Source organism: Penicillium manginii (genome assembly GCF_028828005.1).
Source record: "Penicillium manginii strain IBT 31320 chromosome Unknown utg000007l:1.0-2284322.0:1.0-2285126.0, whole genome shotgun sequence".
Classification (NCBI taxonomy): domain Eukaryota; kingdom Fungi; phylum Ascomycota; class Eurotiomycetes; order Eurotiales; family Aspergillaceae; genus Penicillium; species Penicillium manginii.
The window spans coordinates 1,834,444-1,846,409 of record NW_026643108.1 but is presented as its reverse complement, the minus strand read 5'-3'; positions in this window follow the sequence as shown (position 1 = coordinate 1,846,409).

Here is an 11,966-nt window from a genome sequence, read left to right as displayed (position 1 = left end):
CTGTGGACAGGGCTGCATTGGTAGATATATTTTCTTCAGTCAAATCTCCAATTCAATTCGATTGCATGTCTTGTGAATAAGGCATGAAAGTAAGGGCTGGAGCCATAACACCACCGCCTGAGGCCTTGGCCCTCGCTTGCATATTACTCCTGGGCATCCTTCCATCTATAACTGCGCGGGCAGTAATATGGACCATCTTCTGTTATTATCTGGCGCGGCATAATTTGTCCAACCATACTTACCACACCAGCGTGAACTGGCGGAATATCCGAGCCCTCCAGCGCCCCAACAGTGTTTGCTTCGTTTACACACCCCACGTGACCACTATTGACAAACCCATATCTCTGCTCATCGGGGCCACCCAATGACACCTAGACATCTCTTCGCCACTCTATCTACCCTTAATTTGCAGCAAGAGAATTCCTATTAGTGCGATCCAAACGACAACTACTTAGCCAAGCCAACAATCTCGTTTTCTTTGCGTATCGCTTCTGCGTTTTACATTTCCAGGTCCAATGAGGGGTTCGAGCTCTTTTTCTGCTCACGCAGACGCCAAAAATGCGACCTGTCTGGGAGGTGTAGACTACACCAAAGAAGATTTCGACTGCGACCAACGAGTGCAGGCCATGGGATATGTGGGCGAGCATTCAGAGAGAGTGTGGCTATACAGACTTATCCGCGACCTCGACTTGGGTAAAGCAGCTCCTGGTGAAGAAAATGTTGAGTCCTCTTCCATATCTTCTGTGAACTACTTTCAAGATGAGTCGAATATCGTACCCCTCGAGGACGTGGATCTGCTAGGACACCCTCACCAACACATTGCGGACCAGCTTGTCGACGGCTATTTCCAGACTGTGCACTCAACATTCCCATTTATCGAGAAGACGGCATTCCTTCACCAATACCGTTCTTTCTACTCGAACCGGAATATACGACCCGAGAAACGATGGTTGGCAATCCTAAACCTTATAATGGCCATTTCAGCGAGGCATTCGCTACTTGTGGACGATCAGTCTCTTGGGAATCATGATCAACATAGGGTGTACTTTTCGCGCTCATGGCAGTTGGGAATGAGCGGCAGTATATTGTCGGACGATCTCAATCTGCAGCAAGTGCAGATCGAGGCTTTGACTGCATTCTACCTCCTTTCGATTGGTCAGGTCCATCGGTATGTCATGTGCACTTAAATTTAGATGCTAATAATTTATATTCACTTCTGGTCTTGCCTTTTCTTCAGGTCATCGAGGCTTCTTGCGGTCGCAATCCGATCGGCTATGGCGATGGGACTCAACTGTAGCCAGAACGATACTATTGAGGCTTATTCAGAGACTCGATGCCGGGCATGGTGGGCATTATTCATGTTGGACACGGTCCTATGCGTCATTATGGGCCAGCCACCTTGTATCGGACGATCTAACTGCACACTACCGCTTCCTATTCCCTCTGAAGAGGACTTTGGAGTGCAGCGTGTAGTGCAGCGTATTACCAATCAAGCATCCCGGAATACCCTTATACCCTCTGTGTTTGCTGAGGATCCCGCAGCACAGGCGCGAGAGGACACATTGGATCACACAAATCCAGCACAGTATGGGTCGAACACAGGAGTGGCAGATGAGCAATCTACTCATGTCCCATCTCTTCCTCCTATTCATAGCATGCCATCGCTTTTATACATGGTGGACTTGTCATTCCTTTTACGAGAGGCTATTGATACTCTGTACGCTCCCGGGGCGGCGCGACGATCGTGGCTTGAGATTGAACTAGCGGTTTCAACTTTCAATAACGATGCCGACAGTTGGTTCTCACACCTGCCAGTTGAGTTTCATGCCACGGAGTTAGCTGAAGCTCATCCATTTGTACTTCAACGCATCGGCCCGGCTTTCCGTTTCTATACCACCAAGTTAATCATCTTACAGCCTTGTCTTCGTCGTCTTACTCGGTTGCCACGACCCGGGTCTGTCTGCGAAACTTTGGCGACCACATACGTTCAAGTGGCGATACAAATGATCAACCTCCTGCCCGAGAAGGTGGACATAGCCTGGCTATACAGGGTCACTCCATGGTGGTGTGTCCTCCACTATATCATGCAATCGACCAGTGTACTCCTGATTGCGGTATTCAATCAAGATCTGCTGAATTCCCGTGTTACTATCGGCATCGGCAAGAAGGTCGAAAAGGCTATCCGGTGGATAGGTGAGATGTCCACTAAGGATTCCTCGTCGCGGCGGGCCTGGCTGTTTTGCAGGAACCTTCTCTCTCGGCACGGGTCGAAGCTTGAATTTGAGATTGATCTCGGGCTCCAGGAACCGTAGACATTTTATTAGACATGGCTGTCCGAGGTTGCCCACTTATCCACCGGCCGGGGCGAAGCTCACAGTTAAGAACCAGGATTGTTAGACAAGCTGGCTTTATAATATAACCCTCAGGTATTTTATATGGTCTATAATCTTAGTTCCCCATATTGGATTTCCAAGCCAATCACCACAAGCTCCCTAGTCTGCTAAATAACTAGCTTTTGTAATCTACGGGCGCGAATAGTTTGACATTTTTTGTCATCAATATATCCGCGCGCATTGACCGATAACTGCGTCCCAGATTTTGACGGATCCCAAGACCCAACTGCTAACTAATTGTGAGGTATGATAAGACTAAGCCATTGAAAGCACAGGGTATTCAATATCGAGTTTCCTCACACATGGATTTGTCGCTGCACTCTATATCGTCATCATTTTTTTTCTTAACCGCTTGATGGCCACTGCTCTTCTGTCAGAAAACTAGACTTCACACCTACTTACTGCCTATATTTATTGAGTGTCTTGGACAGAGGCTCTAGTTTTTCGGTCCTTTTAGTACCTGGATGAGTTTGGGCATTTATTGATGAAATATATCCGTCCGGTAGCTTTATTCTGGGCTGAAAGTCATTTTGAGAATGTTTAGTACAAACAATGACCGTAGAAAAGCGATTGATTTAGAGGCTACATAAGAACTTTGGTTCACATCTTGTTTATCGTCATTTCAGGTGGGAGACTTGTAGTATTCTTTTCATTTTTCTCCCTTTTTGGCTCTTTTGATGCAAACCTGACGTATTTGCAGTCGCCGAGGCAATACCCAGGGAGGACGTCCACCATATACATTTGCAATTCACAGAAGTGTTATTTCGGGAGCAATATGTGAGGCTATTTATATCAGAAAAGCCAAATTGACTTATAATCAATTTTCTTCTGCAAATAGATACTGCGAAAATTATTTCCGATGGTGCGACTTTGTTCCTACTTAATCGATATGTACTGTACTGGCCTGGTTTCTCCGCATCGGCTGTCAGCAGCTCAGCAATCCATTATACAGCGATCAGCACGTGTCGTATGCCGAGTATATGCTTTTGGCTTCTATGGTGCCAAATGTTTTCGTTACATTTACTGGGGCATTTATGCTAGATCACATTCATGTCATCACTCCTTTCCTGCTTTTCTTGGATCATCTCAGTGAAATGGCATGGTGCTTATCATTAGTAAAAGGTGCCACACAGGGCAGAAGAAGCTGCATGTTGTCTTGACTCATTTGTCAAACATGGGTCTCATATTGCTAGGAGCCGCTATCCTTGGCGCGATTTCAAGAAAATGGGACATTGCTCTTGAAGTAATTTAAACACCATTTAAGCTTACATTATGGGAGATCTGACATAGGTTAGATCCAGCTCATCATTTGTACTATCCGGGCGGTTTACAACCAGTCTATTGCGTAAATACAATTTTATGTCATTGGTTGAAACAAATTAGGTCATTCCGAAAGATCAGCAAATTCAAATTGTCAATGCTGAATCAACCATATCCTTAGTTCCAATGACATGGAAGGAGAGTGAAACGGCAGTGAAGCTTGGTTGGAGCTTTTTCGTGTGAGCTCAATTTACACCACGTAAGAAGGATTTTATATCAAGGGGCTTAGTAAAAGACAACCCGTGGAGAGCTGCGATCCTAAAATATCAGTCCGCTTTGTTCCATTCCCTGTCCATAGCTTGATACAGGGGATGGATATAACTTCAGATGATTACAATGTCACGGTCGAGCACAGCAGAAATTCTATAGCTCTTGTGCTGAAGCCATCTGTCAATCTACAAAATTTCTAGAAACGTAAGAAAAGAAGATTGCTACAGTAAGATCAGGCGGGAGAACAAGGGAATATATTGTGAGATGAGGCTGTACAGATCACTACATACAACGCTGTATCATAGCTTGTATCAGCCTGACCTCTTTTAGACAGGTCCGATATACTTACTATGATATTCTGAGGTAGATACTAAGACTCGAATGAACATCTCTAATTCTGTGGTTGGGCTGGTTGATAAATAGGGTTGCAATATGACTTGTTATGATATTAGGCCGGTGCAGATCAGAAAGCAAGCCGCACCATCGAAATTAGCTCCGAGGTGTCTATACAGACAATCAATTTGATTTACAATCAACTTGGCTCCATGTTGTATATATAGCCTCATATTTCCCTCAAAAACTAATAAGACGATTCATACCCCTAAACAATAAAGATCTATTCTATTTAGTCAAATTGCTCATCCGAGCAGTCTTCTCCACGTGGCAGACTAAAGGTGTTAGTGCATTCGAGTCATTCACGGCACCGATTGGCCCATTATTTTTTGGCATATATCATTAGTATCCATAGCATCCAACGATAGCATTGATATCGACGACCACAGGCTCCCGGGAGTCAGGGTGAGATATTAGCCATTATTTCACTCAGGCCTTGTGCGTCTATAGGCATTCATGGCTCTGATTAGCTTATATCTCTTTGCAGCGGTACCCAATTTCACATATCCACTTAGTTCCCGGGAATTCTACGTGGGTATTGCTGACGGGCTATCCAATTATGGTAGGTGTAATGGCAGGTTCAGGTTCCCAGGAGCCCATAGCCGAGTTTGGACCAATCAATTCCACTGAGGCTTCGTGGCACATGTGGATCATTCGTGGCACCGATTGGCTAATTATTCCTCCATAAATATCACTCTATTAATGGTAGCCAATGATCGCATCAATAATAACGACCCATAGGCCCCTGAGAACCATCCCAATTATCAACCAATCATTTCATTGAAGAATTATGCGCAAGTGGGCCTTTGGTGACACTAATTGGCTGATGTTTCCTTGTAGTAGTACAGTAACCATCTTCTCGTGTTCACTTAGTTCCTAGGAGATCGATGTAAGTATTGCTATACGCAAAGACGAGGTCGATAGCAGGAAGAGTTGTTCTGCGAAAATATAATCGATCTAGTGGATCACTCACGATATAAGGAGCTCTTTCCCGAGATTTGGGCTGAGCGAATCAGTCCCACGCTGCACCATAGCTTGTATCTGCTTGATATTGTGTAGGCGTAATGGATTTTCTCCGATATACGAGTTAGGCAATGAAGAATCCTGCGGTCTGGCTGATAGGGATCTAGGGTCGCAATATGGCATGGTGTTTGCCTGTCTTTGATGAGGTGTTCGTTGCGTGGAGTAACGGGCATCACTGGTGAGTGAAATGAAAGACATGACCTCGTCACCTCGCCCGTCGCAATAAAGTGCGGACTGACGGTGGTGAATGGTGATAACTGTCATCAATTATTTTCTACGGCATCGTCACGACTGTTTACACGAGCGAACAGCCAGAAAATGTTTTGCATGTTCCGGATCACCAGACGCAAAATGCAATGCCTCTGAGAGCTGCTTCGAACCAGTAATGAAATGTTGAGCCAGTTATCATTGAAGAGTAGTTTGAGCTTTAGCCCTCACAATTCACAATGATGATCTCATTGACGCAGACCGAATGCCTGGCTGAATTGCTATAAATACCCGGCCCCTCGCCAGCAGAACATTTGTTCGCAAGCATTCCTTAGTGACTCTGGGTGAAAGAATACCGGACGTGATTCGTCTCCGCGGCTACTCTCTGGTATCGATTGACCTCCAAACCATGCAATGAAATGAGTTGACCTCTTACATCGCAATAGCCTAACCTTTCTCAATAATCAAGTCTTCGAATAGTGAGTGTAGCTGCCCAGTCATTTGAAATTATGCTAACGCGGAAGATGCTCAATATTAGCCCCGCCTCCGCTATTCTGCTGAGCACCCATTGAAGAACCTTTCGAGGTCCTGAATGGTCCAAGCTGCGAGCACAGTGAGTTATAAGTTGCCTTAATGAACTGCCTGCCTACTGATGATTGATGATAAACAGATGCCATCCTCCATACAGTCCCCTGTAACGGACAGCAATAAGTGATCACGTAAGTTTGAATAATGCAGCAATTTAAAAGGCAGATATCAGGTGCTGAAGATCCTCTATATAGGATGGCGAACTTTCTATCGCAAGTCGCTCAATGTCTTTTAAGTCACGCTTGTGCTTTGGCCCTGCCCATTCCCAATGCCAGCTATTGCATCTCAATTTCCGCACGATTGCTAATCCGTTCGTGGCTCTCTGTCCATCAGCAAAGATCGCTGATGATTATTTTCCGTCATAGGGCGAGCTTCAATCTTACACTCGACCTGACAGAGCTATGTTCCCCTCGTCTTCGAAACTAAATCAACTTCCACAGCCTGAATGGCCAAGCCACTGAATCTCACTACGCTTGCGTCTTTGTTGTTTCTGAAGACGCGGTTGACAAAGCCACTTCGCCTGGCGCGTTTAGCGGGCCCAATTCATAAAGGCTCGATGCCCTCCAGTTGGCCATATGGTGGAGTACCAACCTACTATCACCTCTTCCAGATTCAACCTGTCCGATCAAATGTTAACTGTCACTACATTAGAAATATTTCGTATCCCGACAGGCATGGCCAAGTCCCATACTAGGCCGACTGAGTGATCGCAGCATCCGACAACAACAAAGGGAAGTGTAGCATCGACAACCACCGAGAAATACCACGGATTCCCCGAGAATAGCATCAACCAGTAATGAATCAAGCTTTTAGCCACAGTCTGAAGGATATCTTCGTCAAGCCCTTGTTGCAGCTGAGCAAGTGACGAGGCAGACCGCAGCGCTCGATCTACCCCAAATCTCTCGCCACGAGAGCAGTCGTTTCGGGTCAGTTCCTAGTCTACCCGGGACAAACACCACGATTCTCTCTTTCAACGGGACTTTGTCCTGGCATATTTGGAAATTTATCTGCTATCCGAACAGCAAGGACGAAACAGATATGCATTGGCAGATATTGCCAACATTCATTTGCAGCGATACCAAGTGATCCTGGGCCCTCCACGTGTAATCGAGCTGAGCCCGCTACATCTCTGGTTGGCTTTCGCCGATACCAAACTACATTGACGGCAAGACTCTACTACCTTCAGCCACCAGAAGACTTGCTCATACGGAAAAGCAGTGAAACGCAGCACTGCTTCGGCCGTTCCTACAAGTCCGATCGGGATAGTGTATTGCGGCTGGTATTGGGATTCTCATCTAGGCCGCCAGCACGGTCCGTGGCGAACACCCATCTTGCGTCAGCTGCTGAGAATTGGTGCTAGATCGAGTATCTCCAACGGCAATCTGTTTGCCTGTGGCCAATGCAGACGGCGATTTAAAGCTTCCCCCGTGGGCTATATCTCGAGTAAAGGGAAAGAGTACGTTCTTAAGGCTGGAAGTTTGGGATAATTGACCTTTTTGCCAAACGGCTGATATGAAGATAACTTTTCCCTCCCAAACGTGGCCGCAAGCCAATCGAATGCTCTCTCCATGAGGTAGGTCATCACCGAAGGTCATCACCGAACGACACGGATTGACCAGCGGAAACAGCCTCACAAATGACTGCCGTTCGATTGCCGCAGCGGTTTTAACTGCTCAATTATTAATTGGAGGATGCCATGCCGTTTTGTGATAACTGGTGAAAAAGTCGTACTTGTTGATCTCAAACGTAGCTATGATGTTCTGCCATTGTGGATCTGTCACATGTGCCCGACGCGAGACGCTGCGACGCGCACTGCCTTGTCGCCCGTAGTACGAGTCCGAATACCGCCGGATGCTTCCTTAGGTCGGTGTTTTCAAGTGACTATAGAAAGCGTTTCATAATCACGAGGCCCAAGAGATAAGAACGTACGCGAGCCGAACCGGAAAAAGAAGCGGATTGTGAATACGATGATGAAATGCATGCGAGAACCGTCTTTCTGATGAATGGTCATTCAAATGCACCCTGCGGGAATCAAACAAGGTTCGTTATTAAGAAACACACGTGGCGTATTCGACTAGACCACGCAAGCAGACGCGCTGGCGGCGCGAATTTTGCCTAACTTTATATACCATCTTCTTAGGATATCATAGCCACCGTCAGTCTCGACCAGTACTTAGCTACATCACCCCTTTGAGCTCCACAGGTAGACCTCGAGAATAACCGCCAAGGCCGACCCGCCGCGGTTCTAAAGACATTAGATTTAGACCCGCCAAGGATTTAAGTAGGTATAAAGTATACTAAATAGGAAATTAACAGTGTATAAATCCTAATTTATGTAGTTTATACCTCTTGGCGGGTCTTTTAGCGGTTCTCTTGGCGGTTCGCGGTCCTAAACTTTCGAAAAGAACCGCCCCATCTCGAGGTCTATCCACAGGTGTCTCTCATTTGGCCATGCCAATGGAATATGATATTTGAAAGACGGCCAGAAGAACTGGCTTTTATCGCTGACATTCTGATGGTTTTTTTCCAATTATACTGCTACAATGTACGTGCGCGTCTGGGGATATGCATTGTGCACATATTGGATGATCATTTATCGACATTACCCAAGAGCTGTGTATCACCAAAGAGTATGCGACGAAGCTCGAGCCGCGTAGAAGAGCGACCCAAGTGAAAATAAGGATACACTCTAATACTCTATCATCGATACATGTACATGATGTACCCTTTAATATAGTTTTTGAATTGGTAACCAATGTTAATTGCACCATCACGCAACTCCAAACCCAGAGTCGAGTTTTTTCAGAAAAGATTATCCGCAGATAACTAAATTGCGATCTGCTGTAATGACAGGGTCTAATTAATGAACTGCATCATGTTTCACGTGTACAATAATATTCGAAATCAGATTTACCTCCACACTCTTCGACTTTAACTCCCAGATCCTAATTTAAGACACGCTAACCGGATATGGTATATACGTCGATCCCCATTGTTCATAGAATAGATGTATTTTACATGACGCGGTGGGACCTTATCCTTTGTAAATTACAGGAAACTGCTAAACATCCGATACTGTCGGAACGTTGTCGTTACAGTACGGACTAGTACGGGCATAACCAATTGAGTACTTGAGAGTGTGGATTTTGAATACTATGGTAAGTACAGAATATATGCGATGTGGGCTTAGTAAGGTCGTTTAGAGCCATGCAAACATGGTTGAAAACAAGCATATGGGGGTGCTGAATATTCCTCGGGCGCAGTAGTAAAACTACGACCCTCTTTTGTCGACAGATACCACTCTACCCCTCTTCTCTCCCTAAGCAAATGGAATCTCCCACTATAAATGATTCTTGAGCAACATCCTACACTAGACTTGCAACATGGCTCCGAGACTTCCCCCCCTCCAAGCTGCATCTCATCCGAGACATGATAGAGAGCCAGTCACTAACCACTACTCAAATGGGCTGAGTGCAGCAAGGTCACGATTATGAATATTTGCAGAAACTTGCGGCAGTTCGGCAGCGTCCATGCACCCTACTCGCATAGGTCGGAAATCCACCGTAACACCGCTAATGATCGACGCGCTCTGCGACCACCTATCGGAAAAACCGGGCCTGTACTTCGATGAGATGGCTGTCTTCCTTTGGGACGAGTTTCATACGATGATCACAACCTCTAGCATCAGAAGAGCCTTGGTTGCTAAAGGTTGGTCTAAAAAGACGGCCCGGCAGTATGCAAAGGAGCGGAATGCCTATTTACGAGAACTTTATCTCCATAATTTGTCAGATTTTCAGTCATACAGGATGGATCGAAATCAGATTCACCACTTACACACAGAGATTCTTTCTTGAATCCTATTATGAAACAGACTCGTATAGTTTTGTGTCGATTGAAGTGGAGAATACGTTACTGCCAGCAGCTGGATGATTCAGCGCATACCCGATCTCCTACCTGTTTCGTATAGTAATCGGAGTATTCTCGGAGTAGCAGCCCTGTAACACGCTAAACAACCCCTGAAATATGGCCTTCTGAGCAGTGGCCTACAGATAGTTCTTCAGGCAATCAATCAATCGCTGAATGGTTCAATTGGCCCTCATGAGTACTAGTCGATACCGATATCCGATAATCCGACAGTATCCAATGACTCGTCAATATTTACGACCCACAGGCTCCTGGGAGCCAAGGTCAAATATTAACCAATTATTTCAAGACGACTTGTGAGCATTTGGGCCTTTTTTTGGCAGTAGTAACCACCTTCCCGAGTCCACTTAGTTCCGAGGAGATCGTTGTGGGGACTGCCATACACAAAGATGAGGCCGATGGTAGAGATACTTGATCCACGGAAACTTTATCGACCTAGTAACTCGCTCACGAATCACGATACAAGGAACTCTTTCGTGAGATGTGGGCTGTGCGAATCAGCCCACGCTGCACCACAGCTTGTACTATATCTGCTTGATATCGTGTAGGCGTAATGGATTTTCTCTGATATACGAGTTAGGCAATGGAGAATCCTGCGGTTTGGCTGGTAGGAATCTAGGGTCGCAATATGGCATGGTGTTTGCCTGTCTTTGATGAGGTGTTCGTTGCGTGGAGTACCGGGCTCATCACTGGTGAGTGAAATGAAATGACATGACCGCGTCGCCTCACCCGTCGCATTAAAGGGCGAACTCACGGTGGTGAATGGTGATGACCGTCGTCAGTTCTTTTCTGCGGCATTCTCTCTGTTGAAACCATGCCAACAGCCAGAAAATATTTTTCATTTTCTTGGTCACCAGGAACAAAATGCAATGTCGCTGAGAGCTGCTGTGAACCAATGATGAAATGTTGAGCCAGTTATTATTGAAGAGAATTTTGTGTTTGAGCCCTCACAATTCACAATCATGATCTCATTGACGCAGACCGAATGACTCGCTGGATTGCTATAAATACCCGGTCCCTCGCCAGCAGAATAGTCGTTCGCAAGTATGCCTTTGTCACTCCGGTTAAAAGAATATCGATCAATTCTCGTTTCCGTGGCTACTATTTGGTATGTTGACTTTACAATTGTGCAACGAAATTGACTGACTTGTTGCGTCCCACCAGCCTGGCTTTTCTCGACACAAGAGGCCTTCGGACAACAGCAAGTGAGTGTAGCTGCACAGTCATTTGGAATCATGCTAACATGAGAAAAGCGCTCGATATCAGCCCCGCCGCCACTATTCCTCTGAGAAGCCATTGAACGAAACTTTCAGGATGATCTGGAATGGTCCAAGCTGCGAGCACGGTGAGTTACAAGTTGCCTTCATAAGCTACCTGCTAATGATTGAAGATAATGAGGTGCCATCCTTTATACAGTCCCCTGCAGAGGACAGCAAGAACCGACAGTGTAAATTCAAAGACTGCAGCAATTTTCAAGGCAGACATCATGTGCTGACGACCCTCTATATAGGATGGCGAACTTTCTATCGCGAATCGCTCAATGTCTTGTAAGTCACGCTAGTGCTTTGCCCCTGCCCATTCCCAACATCCGGTACTGCATTTCAATCTCCGTACAAATGCTATCCGTTGTGGATCTCTGTTCTTCAGAAAATATTGCTGATGATTCTTTTTCTTCATAGGTCGAGCTTCAATTCTACCCTCGACCTGACCGAGCTATGTCCCCCTCGTGCTCGAAACTAAACCAGCCTCAACAACCCGGTAGGCCAAGCTACTGAATGTCACTTGAGTCTTTGTTGTTTCTAAAGACATGGTTGACACGGTGGCTTCGCCTGGCGCATCAAGCAAGCCCAGTTCAGGAAGGACTGATGCCTTCTGATTAGCCATATGGTAGATTTCCCAAGTTTTTTC